Here is a 10,596-nt window from a genome sequence, read left to right as displayed (position 1 = left end):
TCTCCAGTAAATCCACAATCCCCCCAACACTCTGCAAAAACGCTGGAGTTTAATAGACTCAGTCTCAGGGGAATCCGCCGGATCCCTGCAGAATAACCACCTTTCATCATCCGAGGAATCCCGCTGTGCTCCCATCTCTGGGTCAGAAACATGCAGCGGATGATTTATTAAAATCGTACAGAACTTCCCATGAGCACCTGCAGTCCTAGAGTAAAGACAATGTTCTAGAACTATGGACAGATTAGATACTCCAGAGAAATTTGAACCCACAGCAACCACAAAAACCCTGGCGCGCCCCCTCAGAGGAGAACCGCTTGGTGCTGTGGGTCTGAAAGGACGTGGAGGGGAAAGAAATACAGCTCAACGGCATGGGTCTGAAAGGACGTGGAGCCGGAGGGCAGAGGTGTGTAGACATCACTGAGATGGAGTCTGAAGGATCCTAAGGGAGGATGGAGAAAGCGAACCGAGGACAGTCAGATGGAGGTGGAAATCTGTCACTTCTCCTCATTTCTCAGAGGGCTCCAGGCGTTTTCTCGCAGATGTCTCGCCATCGCTCGGCGTTAGCGCTGTGTAAAGTGAGCCGAGCTGATCTCCTGTCTGTTCCGCCTCTTACATTCTTTACTCTGTTTCTTGCAGAGTTTCTCGGCTCCTGGAGAGGTTTGGCCTCGCGTTCGTCTCGTCGGTCCATCTGTCTGTCAGATCGTTTCTCCTCAGCCGAGCGAACCTCTCGTTTCCGTCTCGCCTCGGAGCCGGCGTGTGATGTGTGATTACCTCGTGTTGATGCGTGAAGGCCGCTAGCGACGGAGCGTTAGCGATGGATCGCTGACTTCACACACACACATTCACACACACATACACACCTCTCTCTATCTCTCTCACACACACAGATCCTGGGCAGATGGGTTAGAAACACACTCTTTAGAGCAGTCTGATAAAAATCTGATTTACATTTAATTTGCATTTATTTGCCTCATTAACACACACAGCTAATGCAGCTAATGCTAATTAGGGGCACAACAGAGCTAACACAACACAAAAAACACAACACATTTACAACCAGATCTCTCACACACACACAGACACACACACATACTCCTCAAGTTTCTACACTTCTCTATAAGGAGTAAGGACACAGCTGGAATTCTCAGATTACATGGGAAATGCACTTTTCTATCACTTCTCCTCGTCTGGAATGCTGTGGGAATGTTGGACAGAGCCGAAAATATTCCACACTAAAATCCAAACTGGGCCCCTGAGTCGGGCAAGGGCTCGATCCCCCGTGATGCCTCAGGACGGGTTAGAGGACCCTCCTTCTCATTTCATCACACAAGGACAGCATGGGAGTCTTTAGGACCCATCCAATTTCACCGCAAATCCCTCCACTTTGTTCCCCCTAGGGTTTTCAGAGTCACACTCCAAACAGAGCTGACACCTTGTGAATCACCGGCGAGAAGCTGTTCAGCGCCCAAACAAACCCACAGATGTCATTATTTTCTTCTTTTAACTCTGTGATCACCAGTGTGTTGTCTTAGTTTAATGTAGTATCAGTGGATTATGGCCCTTTTAGAACAAGCAGAAAACAGCATGAGTAGCAGCTGATGTCTCATGAGTTATCTGTAATTTTACAGTTCCCCCTTAAATGGTGAAACAGTTTCATTCTGGTGCCTGAGGCTATTGGAGCATTTAAGGTGGATCTCGAAGTATGAACAGAAATCTGCAGAATAAGAATCTGAGTTGAGCTCCATATCACAGACGAGTGAGGAGATGGGGATAATATTTGATTGTGGGACCCTTCTGAAGGCCCTAAATGTAATTAAAGTCCAGAAGCTCCTCTGATATCACTGCAGACTGGTGCAGAGTTGCTATAGAGCAGTGCTAGTCACATGGGAACATTTTATTTGTGTTCTGATGATGTATCAGGGTCTTGAAGGGTCGTCCCATTTTGTAGGGGAGATTTTAATCACTTCACCCCGTAACTCAGCTCCAAGTGATGAGAGGCGGAGGTGGAAAATTAAGTAACGGGACAGGGTCTGATGTGATAGATCTGGGCGGTTGGCGTTCTGAGCTGTCCACTGGCGTTACACAAGCTGCTGTTTGAAAACAGGGATTGTTGGTAGGTTTCACATGTCTCCACCGGTCTCACACAGTGAGATCTCAGACATGTCTAGTGTGTCTCAGCCCCTCTTCACAGCCTCATAACTCTGGTTGTGGGGGTGTAGAGTCAGGTAATGAGACAGAGTGGACAGGGCAGACTCTACAGATTCAGGGAGGGTTTGAGCCATGCTTCAGCGCTGAAAAAGATCAGATCAACATCCAGAAACATTGGATTAGATGAGTGGACACGATCAGATAAGCGCGAATTAGAGGCTTTGGTCTGAGCCTTGACTCCATGAAGCCTGAGAATGTTGAGATGTTTCATCCTCACTTGATTCTCACCCTAACACAAGCCCCCAGATGTTCTCATCACTGGCTCGTGTTGAGCTATATGAGTCTATGACTTGATAATTGGTGCTGAGGAACAACTGCCAAGCTCCCAACCCTTCATTTATCTCAGATTAGATCAACTCTGAATCCACCTGCCGCTCCGAGCTGTGTCAGAGTTCAGTGGTTGGCGTTTGGCATTTTACGCAGATGTTAACGGGATGTAGATTTCTCTGCTCCTTCTCCAATGTTTGGAGGCTTGCCCGGACAGATGTGATGTCTTGGAAAGATGTGGGGGATTGAGAGAGAGAGAGAGAGAGAGAAAGAGATGTGAGGGATTGGCCACTTACGGAGGAGTGAGAGGAAGAGCGGTTGCCAGATCCCACTCGAACCGAGGCCTGTTTCCTGGCTGCGATTGTGGGGGAGGGACAGAGAAGTGGAGGCTGGTGTTTCTCGCTTGAATCAAGCTCTCGGGAAGTTGGAGAATTAAGCGAGAAAGCTGCCGCCTTTTCATTTCTCCTCCTTTGTCGTCTTTGTGAATAAGAGTGAGTCCATTTCCCTCCGTTGTTCAGCCCTGAACAGGCCACCAGTTCTTCCAGGAAGGTTTCTCATGAGACAGTTTTCTGCTCATGAAAAAATAATTATTAGTGCAAACCCAAACACACACACGCACACACACACACACACACATAGAAAGTTGATATTTAAAGCATAGAATGAAATATATCAGAAGTGTTAAATGATTGCAGCCCCCCAGGTCTCACCTGTGCTCACTGGGCGTAAAACTAAGAGCAGAGGATCAAATTGTTGAGCACTGACTCTGACAGAGACCCAGCCCCAGCTCAGTCCGAGACATCCTCGCCCTTAAACCCTCGCCCTCAAAAGCCCCTTCATTTTTAATGAGCGGATCTTTTAGGGAGGAACGTCAGGGTGAATTCTCGTCGCCGTGACAGTTATTGGATTTCTCTGTTTACCGTTGGCTCCGAGAGAAAAGACCAGCACAGACGCTTTAGATCTAGCGGTGCACCACGCAGCGCGAGAAATTGGGCTGTTTCCATCTCCATGAAAGCGTGATTAATCCACAAATGTGCTGCGTGTCTCAGAGACGGTGAGCGATGGTGAAGGCCATGTTTCTCAGTGTTCTCCGCCGCTTTAGGAAGGTATTTTCCAGGACAGTTACATTACTTACATTCACAGAGCCACTTCTAGCCTTCTGAGATTAATTAGAGTCATAAACTAGATCCTTTCAGAGACCATCATCTACCAAAGCACTTCCCAACCTACATATAGTTGACTTAAAATCTAAATTACATTTATATTTATATTAAGTTACAGAACAGACGCAGATCTAGATTGGAACCATGTTGTTTCCCAAAGGAAATGATGGAAGAAATATTACATTCTCCTCATGCAACTCCTTATATCCTTATCCTTTATTGTCCTCTATTGTCTCTCCTTGTCTCCATTCGACTCTCCTCTGGTTGGTTTTCCACTCCCACAGCTTCCCCATAAAAATTGTCGGTCACCGATCCAAGGAGCGTTTGAACCTCTTTTAAAGGTCACAGTGTAATTTTACGAGCTGCTGTTGTGAGTCGGATAAAAACAAATGTGATCTCTGCTGTAGATAGATGCTGTATTTTACAGATAGAAAGTTGGTGCTGGTCGTCTGCACTGTGTGCCGTAAAGTGACGACTCTCTCTGGACAATCAGTGCTCTGTAGGGTTTATACGTCATGGTTTAGTACCTGCTCAGCTCAGTCGGAACCATAAGAGAACAGGGTCTAAAACAGAACATGGCTAAAGGACCAGGACCAGGATGGCTGAAGCTTCGCCCGGGATTGAATCAGAGAGCTCCTGGTGACAGAGCTCAGACCGCTGACCAATCAGGAGCCTCCATTAAGTAAATTAAGCACAGAGTAGAAAGAAGCTGCTAATTTAAAACGTGTTTCTGGGATGTTACATTTTCCAGCTGTCCTGATTCAGAGTGTGAACATACTCCATCCTTCTCCCACGTTCCTGAGCACGTGTCTCGCTGAGATGATTGGTTTTATCCGTGAGACATTCCCGAGCCTCCATCTCCACACTGCGAGCCAGAGATGAGACGATTCTAGCTTGCATCTGTTTGGACAAGGCTTTGATTTGGATCCTGTTCCTCCAACTAATTTCTGTGGAGCGAGGAGACGTTAGAGAGAGGAACGTCAGGAAGCGAGAGGAGACCGTCCACGGGTTCAAAGACTTTGTGGAAGGCGAGAGAATCGGGAGATTGATGTTTTAGCGATGTTAACTCAGAGTGTGACTAGCCCAGGGTGGAATCACAACACAGCACCCCCACTATACCCCTTCCACACACACACACACACACACACACACACACACACACAGCATCAGAGACTGAGGGAATCACGTACGCAGTGGCATCATGTTAAGATCTAAGTTTTAAATGAATCTTTTTCACTTCTTGACTGGATGATTTAGATTTTGAAAACATTATTGGACCAACGCACATTTACACAGGGAGAGTCAAAGTTGCAGGACACTGTTTAATTTCAGAAGCGAAAGGGAAAATGACATATCTGAATACCCCAGTGAGTAACATGTGAGGGGCCTATCTTTTAGGCTGTGTCCGCCATCTTGAAATCCACCACATTGGACCAAGAGCAGGTTTTTCCAATGGGAAGGTGGTGTAGTATATCAAGATTTTTTGTTGCTCGTTACAGACTCAACCAGACCCTAAATACTCAGCTGGCGACGATGGTGTCTGGTCGAGCCTGTAACGCATGCACAGTCCAAATCCAGCAGGTCCTGCAAACCGGGCAGCTACGAGGAACAAACACAACACCAACCCTGGGTTCGGAATGTAAGATGGCTGCCTGTCTATCTGCAGTGTGTAAAGCAGCAGTGTTTCTGTGGTGTTTAATTGCATAAAATATCCAATAAGACTCACTACACTCTCAGAAATAAAGGGGAGGGTACTGGTACAAACAGACGTGGGGGGTTACTGTAATCATTCATTATAGAACTGTGTAAAATAAAATAACAAAATAAAAGTCAGTACAAGATTGATATTTATATATAAATATATTAATTGATTCATTAATTCATTGTCTCTAACCCTTATCCAGTTCAGGGTCGCGGTGGGTCCGGAGCCTACCTGGAATCACGGGGCGCAAGGCAGGAACACAGTCCTTCACAGGGCGACTCACACTCACACTTTCACTCACATGCTCACACCTATGGACACTTTTAAGTCAGCGGTCCGTCGTGGGAGGAAACCGGAGCAGCCGGAGGAAACCCACACAGACGTCTGACCGACATGAAACAGCATGATTTACGAGGGAAGAGTATTTTACGACTTTTTTCAAATAGCCGTAAAACAAAATACAATATAATAAAGAATTATGTCTTTTATTGTTATTTTGTTATTATAATGTTTTAGCAGTTGATATTGTAGCAGTCCTGAAAAGCAGGGGGTAATGGAGAACTTCCAAACCCCCACCCCCCCCACATCCCTGCCTATTCACGCATTTACAATTCAGCCGTTCATAGCCCTTACCCAGAATGCATCAGGAGTTGTTTGTCACTGAGTGTGTGCTGTGTTCTGAACTTTAAACACCTGATGTGAATTAATAATTCAGGACGAGGAGCGATAATGTGCTGCAAGGTTATAAATATTTAGATCTGAGTTTATAACGCCTTGTGAATTCTTCATGTTACAGATGTCTCTTCTTTCCCTCTCTCTCTCTCTCTCTCTCTCTCTCGTTTCTATCTGTTCTCTTCTTTTTTTATTGTCAGTCCGGGTGACTGGGTGAGTGTGTGAGGGACAGGGTGAATGTGTGAAACTGTCCACAGGTTTGTGAGTGACAGGGTGAGTGTGTGAGTGACTGTGTGAGTGACAGGGTGAGTGACTAGGTGAATGTGTGAGTGACAGGGTGAGTGTGTGAGTGACTGTGTGAGTGATTAGGTGAGTGTGAGTGACAGGGTGAGTGTGTGAGTGACTGTGTGAAAGTGTGAGTGACAGGGTGAGTGTGTGAGTGACAGGGTGACTGTGTGAGTGACTAGGTGAGTGTGTGAGTGACAGGGTGAGTGTGTGAGTGAGTGAGTGACTGTGTGAGTGACTAGGTGACCGTGTGAGTGACAGGGTGAGTGTGTGAGTGACTAGGTGAGTGTGTGAGTGACTGTGTGAGTGACAGGGTGAGTGTGTGAGTGACTAGGTGAGTGTGTGAGTGACTGTGTGAGTGACTAGGTGAGTGTGAGTGACAGGGTGAGTGTGTGTTCCTGCCTTGCTTCCAGTGATGAGTGGTTTGTGTTACCCACCAAGCAAGTTTTTGTGTTTAAAGTATGCCACTTGTTTTGTGTTATTGTTTTATTTTATTTTATTTTTTACATTGAACCCTCCTCTTCCTCTGTGGGTTCTGTTGGAGATCCTCACGGTTCAATTTGAGACACAGAGACTGTATCCACAGGGAAAAAGGAGACGAAGGGGACGAAGGGGAGAATGCCTCCCTCCCTGTTTACAGCTCTGGAGAGAAATGTGTGGAAAAACAAAATGAAGCCTGAATGAAATATTCAGTTTCTCTGTCATCTGCAGAATCAATAAAACATGTGTGTGACACGCCACCAGTTCCAGCACGTTCTGTTGGCCTTGAGCACCCCCCCCCCCCACACACACACACACACACACAACCACCAAATGCCCCCGTTTGCTTTGATCTCTGCTTTAATCAGAGGAGGATCTCGGCCTCTGAGAGCCTCTCTCCACTGGGACTCGGGGAACACTGCGGAAAACACAGTTGCTTACGTTCTCCATCACTTTAGAACATCACAGACTAGAACCTCACAGTCTTTATCAGTATAGAACATCACAGACTAGAACCTCACAGTCTTTATCAGTTTAGAACATCACAGACTAGAACCTCACAGTCTTTATCAGTCTAGAACATCACAGACTAGAACATCACAGACTAGAACCTCACAGTCTTTATCAGTCTAGAACATCACAGACTAGGACCTCACAGTCTTTATCAGTTTAGAACATCACAGACTAGAACATCACAGACTAGGACCTCACAGTCTTTATCAGTTTAGAACATCACAGACTAGAACATCACAGTCTTCATCAGTTTAGAACATCACAGACTAGAACCTCACAGTCTTCATCAGTTTAGAACATCACAGACTAGAACCTCACAGTCTTCATCAGTTTAGAACATCACAGACTAGAACCTCACAGTCTTCATCAGTTTAGAACATCACAGACTAGAACCTCACAGTCTTCATCAGTTTAGAACATCACAGACTAGAACCTCACAGTCTTCATCAGTTTAGAACATCCGAGTCTAGAACCTCACAGCCTTAATCAGTTTAGAACATCACTGACTAAAACCTCCCAGTTTTCATCAGTCTAGAACATCACAGACTAGAACCTCACAGCCTTAATCAGTTTAGAACATCACTGACTAAAACCTCCCAGTTTTCATCAGTCTAGAACATCACAGACTAGAACCCCACAGCCTTAATCAGTCTAGAACATCACAGACTAGAACCTCCCAGTTTTCATCAGTCTAGAACATCACAGACTAGAACCTCACAGCCTTAATCAGTCTAGAACATCACAGACTAGAACCTCACAGTTTTCATCAGTCTAGAACATCACAGAGTAGAACCTCACAGTCTTCATCAGTTTAGAACATCACAGACTAGAACCTCACAGTGTTTATCAGTCTAGAACATCACAGACTAAAACCTCACAGTTTTCATCAGTCTAGAACATCACAGACTAGAACCTCACAGCCTTCATCAGTTTAGAACATCACAGACTAAAACCTCACAGTTTTCATCAGTCTAGAACATCACAGACTAGAACCTCACAGTCTTCATCAGTTTAGAACATCACAGACCACTTCAGTCTAGAACATCACAGACTAGAACCTCACAGTCTTTATCAGTTTAGAACATCACAGACTAGAACCTCACAGTCTTTATCAGTCTAGAACATCACAGACTAGAACATCACAGACTAGAACCTCACAGTCTTCATCAGTTTAGAACATCACAGACTAGAACCTCACAGTCTTCATCAGTTTAGAACATCACAGACTAGAACCTCACAGTCTTCATCAGTTTAGAACATCACAGACTAGGACCTCACAGTCTTTATCAGTTTAGAACATCACAGACTAGAACATCACAGACTAGGACCTCACAGTCTTTATCAGTTTAGAACATCACAGACTAGAACATCACAGACTAGGACCTCACAGTCTTTATCAGTTTAGAACATCACAGACTAGAACATCACAGTCTTCATCAGTTTAGAACATCACAGACTAGAACCTCACAGTCTTCATCAGTTTAGAACATCACAGACTAGAACCTCACAGTCTTCATCAGTTTAGAACATCACAGACTAGAACCTCACAGTCTTCATCAGTTTAGAACATCACAGACTAGAACCTCACAGTCTTCATCAGTTTAGAACATCACAGACTAGAACCTCACAGTCTTCATCAGTTTAGAACATCCGAGTCTAGAACCTCACAGCCTTAATCAGTTTAGAACATCACTGACTAAAACCTCCCAGTTTTCATCAGTCTAGAACATCACAGACTAGAACCTCACAGCCTTAATCAGTTTAGAACATCACTGACTAAAACCTCCCAGTTTTCATCAGTCTAGAACATCACAGACTAGAACCCCACAGCCTTAATCAGTCTAGAACATCACAGACTAGAACCTCCCAGTTTTCATCAGTCTAGAACATCACAGACTAGAACCTCACAGCCTTAATCAGTCTAGAACATCACAGACTAGAACCTCACAGCCTTAATCAGTCTAGAACATCACAGACTAAAACCTCACAGTTTTCATCAGTCTAGAACATCACAGAGTAGAACCTCACAGTCTTCATCAGTTTAGAACATCACAGACTAGAACCTCACAGTGTTTATCAGTCTAGAACATCACAGACTAAAACCTCACAGTTTTCATCAGTCTAGAACATCACAGACTAGAACCTCACAGCCTTCATCAGTTTAGAACATCACAGACTAAAACCTCACAGTTTTCATCAGTCTAGAACATCACAGACTAGAACCTCACAGTCTTCATCAGTTTAGAACATCACAGACCACTTCAGTCTAGAACATCACAGACTAGAACCTCACAGTCTTTATCAGTTTAGAACATCACAGACTAGAACCTCACAGTCTTTATCAGTCTAGAACATCACAGACTAGAACATCACAGACTAGAACCTCACAGTCTTCATCAGTTTAGAACATCACAGACTAGAACCTCACAGTCTTCATCAGTTTAGAACATCACAGACTAGAACCTCACAGTCTGAGATGAGTGTATGTTTGTCTCAGCACAAGTCGCTCACAGATGGCTCAGTTTAAGTGCGCTAACTGCGGTGATGTGTGTGCGAAGCCAAAGGTCAGAGCACAGAGAGATTCACACTGACAGCAGTGAGATGGAGTGAGAACTCCTGGGGAGACCCAGTGTAGAGTGGACAGAGAAATAAAGAAATAATTGTGGACAAAATTTTATCCACAGGAAAGACTAATCAAAATAGATCACATCAGTTTTTCTCCAGTGCCTCCACAAAAATGGATCTGTGCACCACACAGTTTTACAAATCTCTGAACACACACGGCATCATTAGGACACTTTGGTCACCTGGAAACACTCATTTGTTGTGGGACAAAGAACCCTACACTTCATCAAAATCAGAAAAAACATCTATTTTCCACAGCCACTTATTCATTTGAATATGTAGTGTATTATTATTATAATATGTAATTTTGACAAAGTAACTCTTTTGAGTTTTTGTTTAGAGTTCTGATAAATGGAGACAAGTTTCTGGAAATGTGTTTAAACATTTTGGAAAAACTGTATTATCTCTGCAATTTCTCATTTATATCTCAGTGGTTTCTCATTAATATCTCTGTATGGTCTCATTAATATCTCTGTAGATTCTAATCTCTGTAAAGTCTCCTTAATGTCTCTGTATTTGGGTCTCTGTGGAAGGAAGAACTCGTGAGATCTCGACTGTTCATCACGAATTTTAATGTGGTTCACAAAAAAAGGTGGGGGGTAGTGTGAGAGAGCGAGAGAGAGAGAGAGAGAGAGAGAGAGAGAGAGAGAGAGCAGCAAGTGAGAGAGAGAGATGAGAACA

This window comes from Hoplias malabaricus, chromosome 12 (assembly GCF_029633855.1).
Source record: "Hoplias malabaricus isolate fHopMal1 chromosome 12, fHopMal1.hap1, whole genome shotgun sequence".
Taxonomy (NCBI): domain Eukaryota; kingdom Metazoa; phylum Chordata; class Actinopteri; order Characiformes; family Erythrinidae; genus Hoplias; species Hoplias malabaricus.
Note: the sequence above shows the minus strand (reverse complement) of the source record.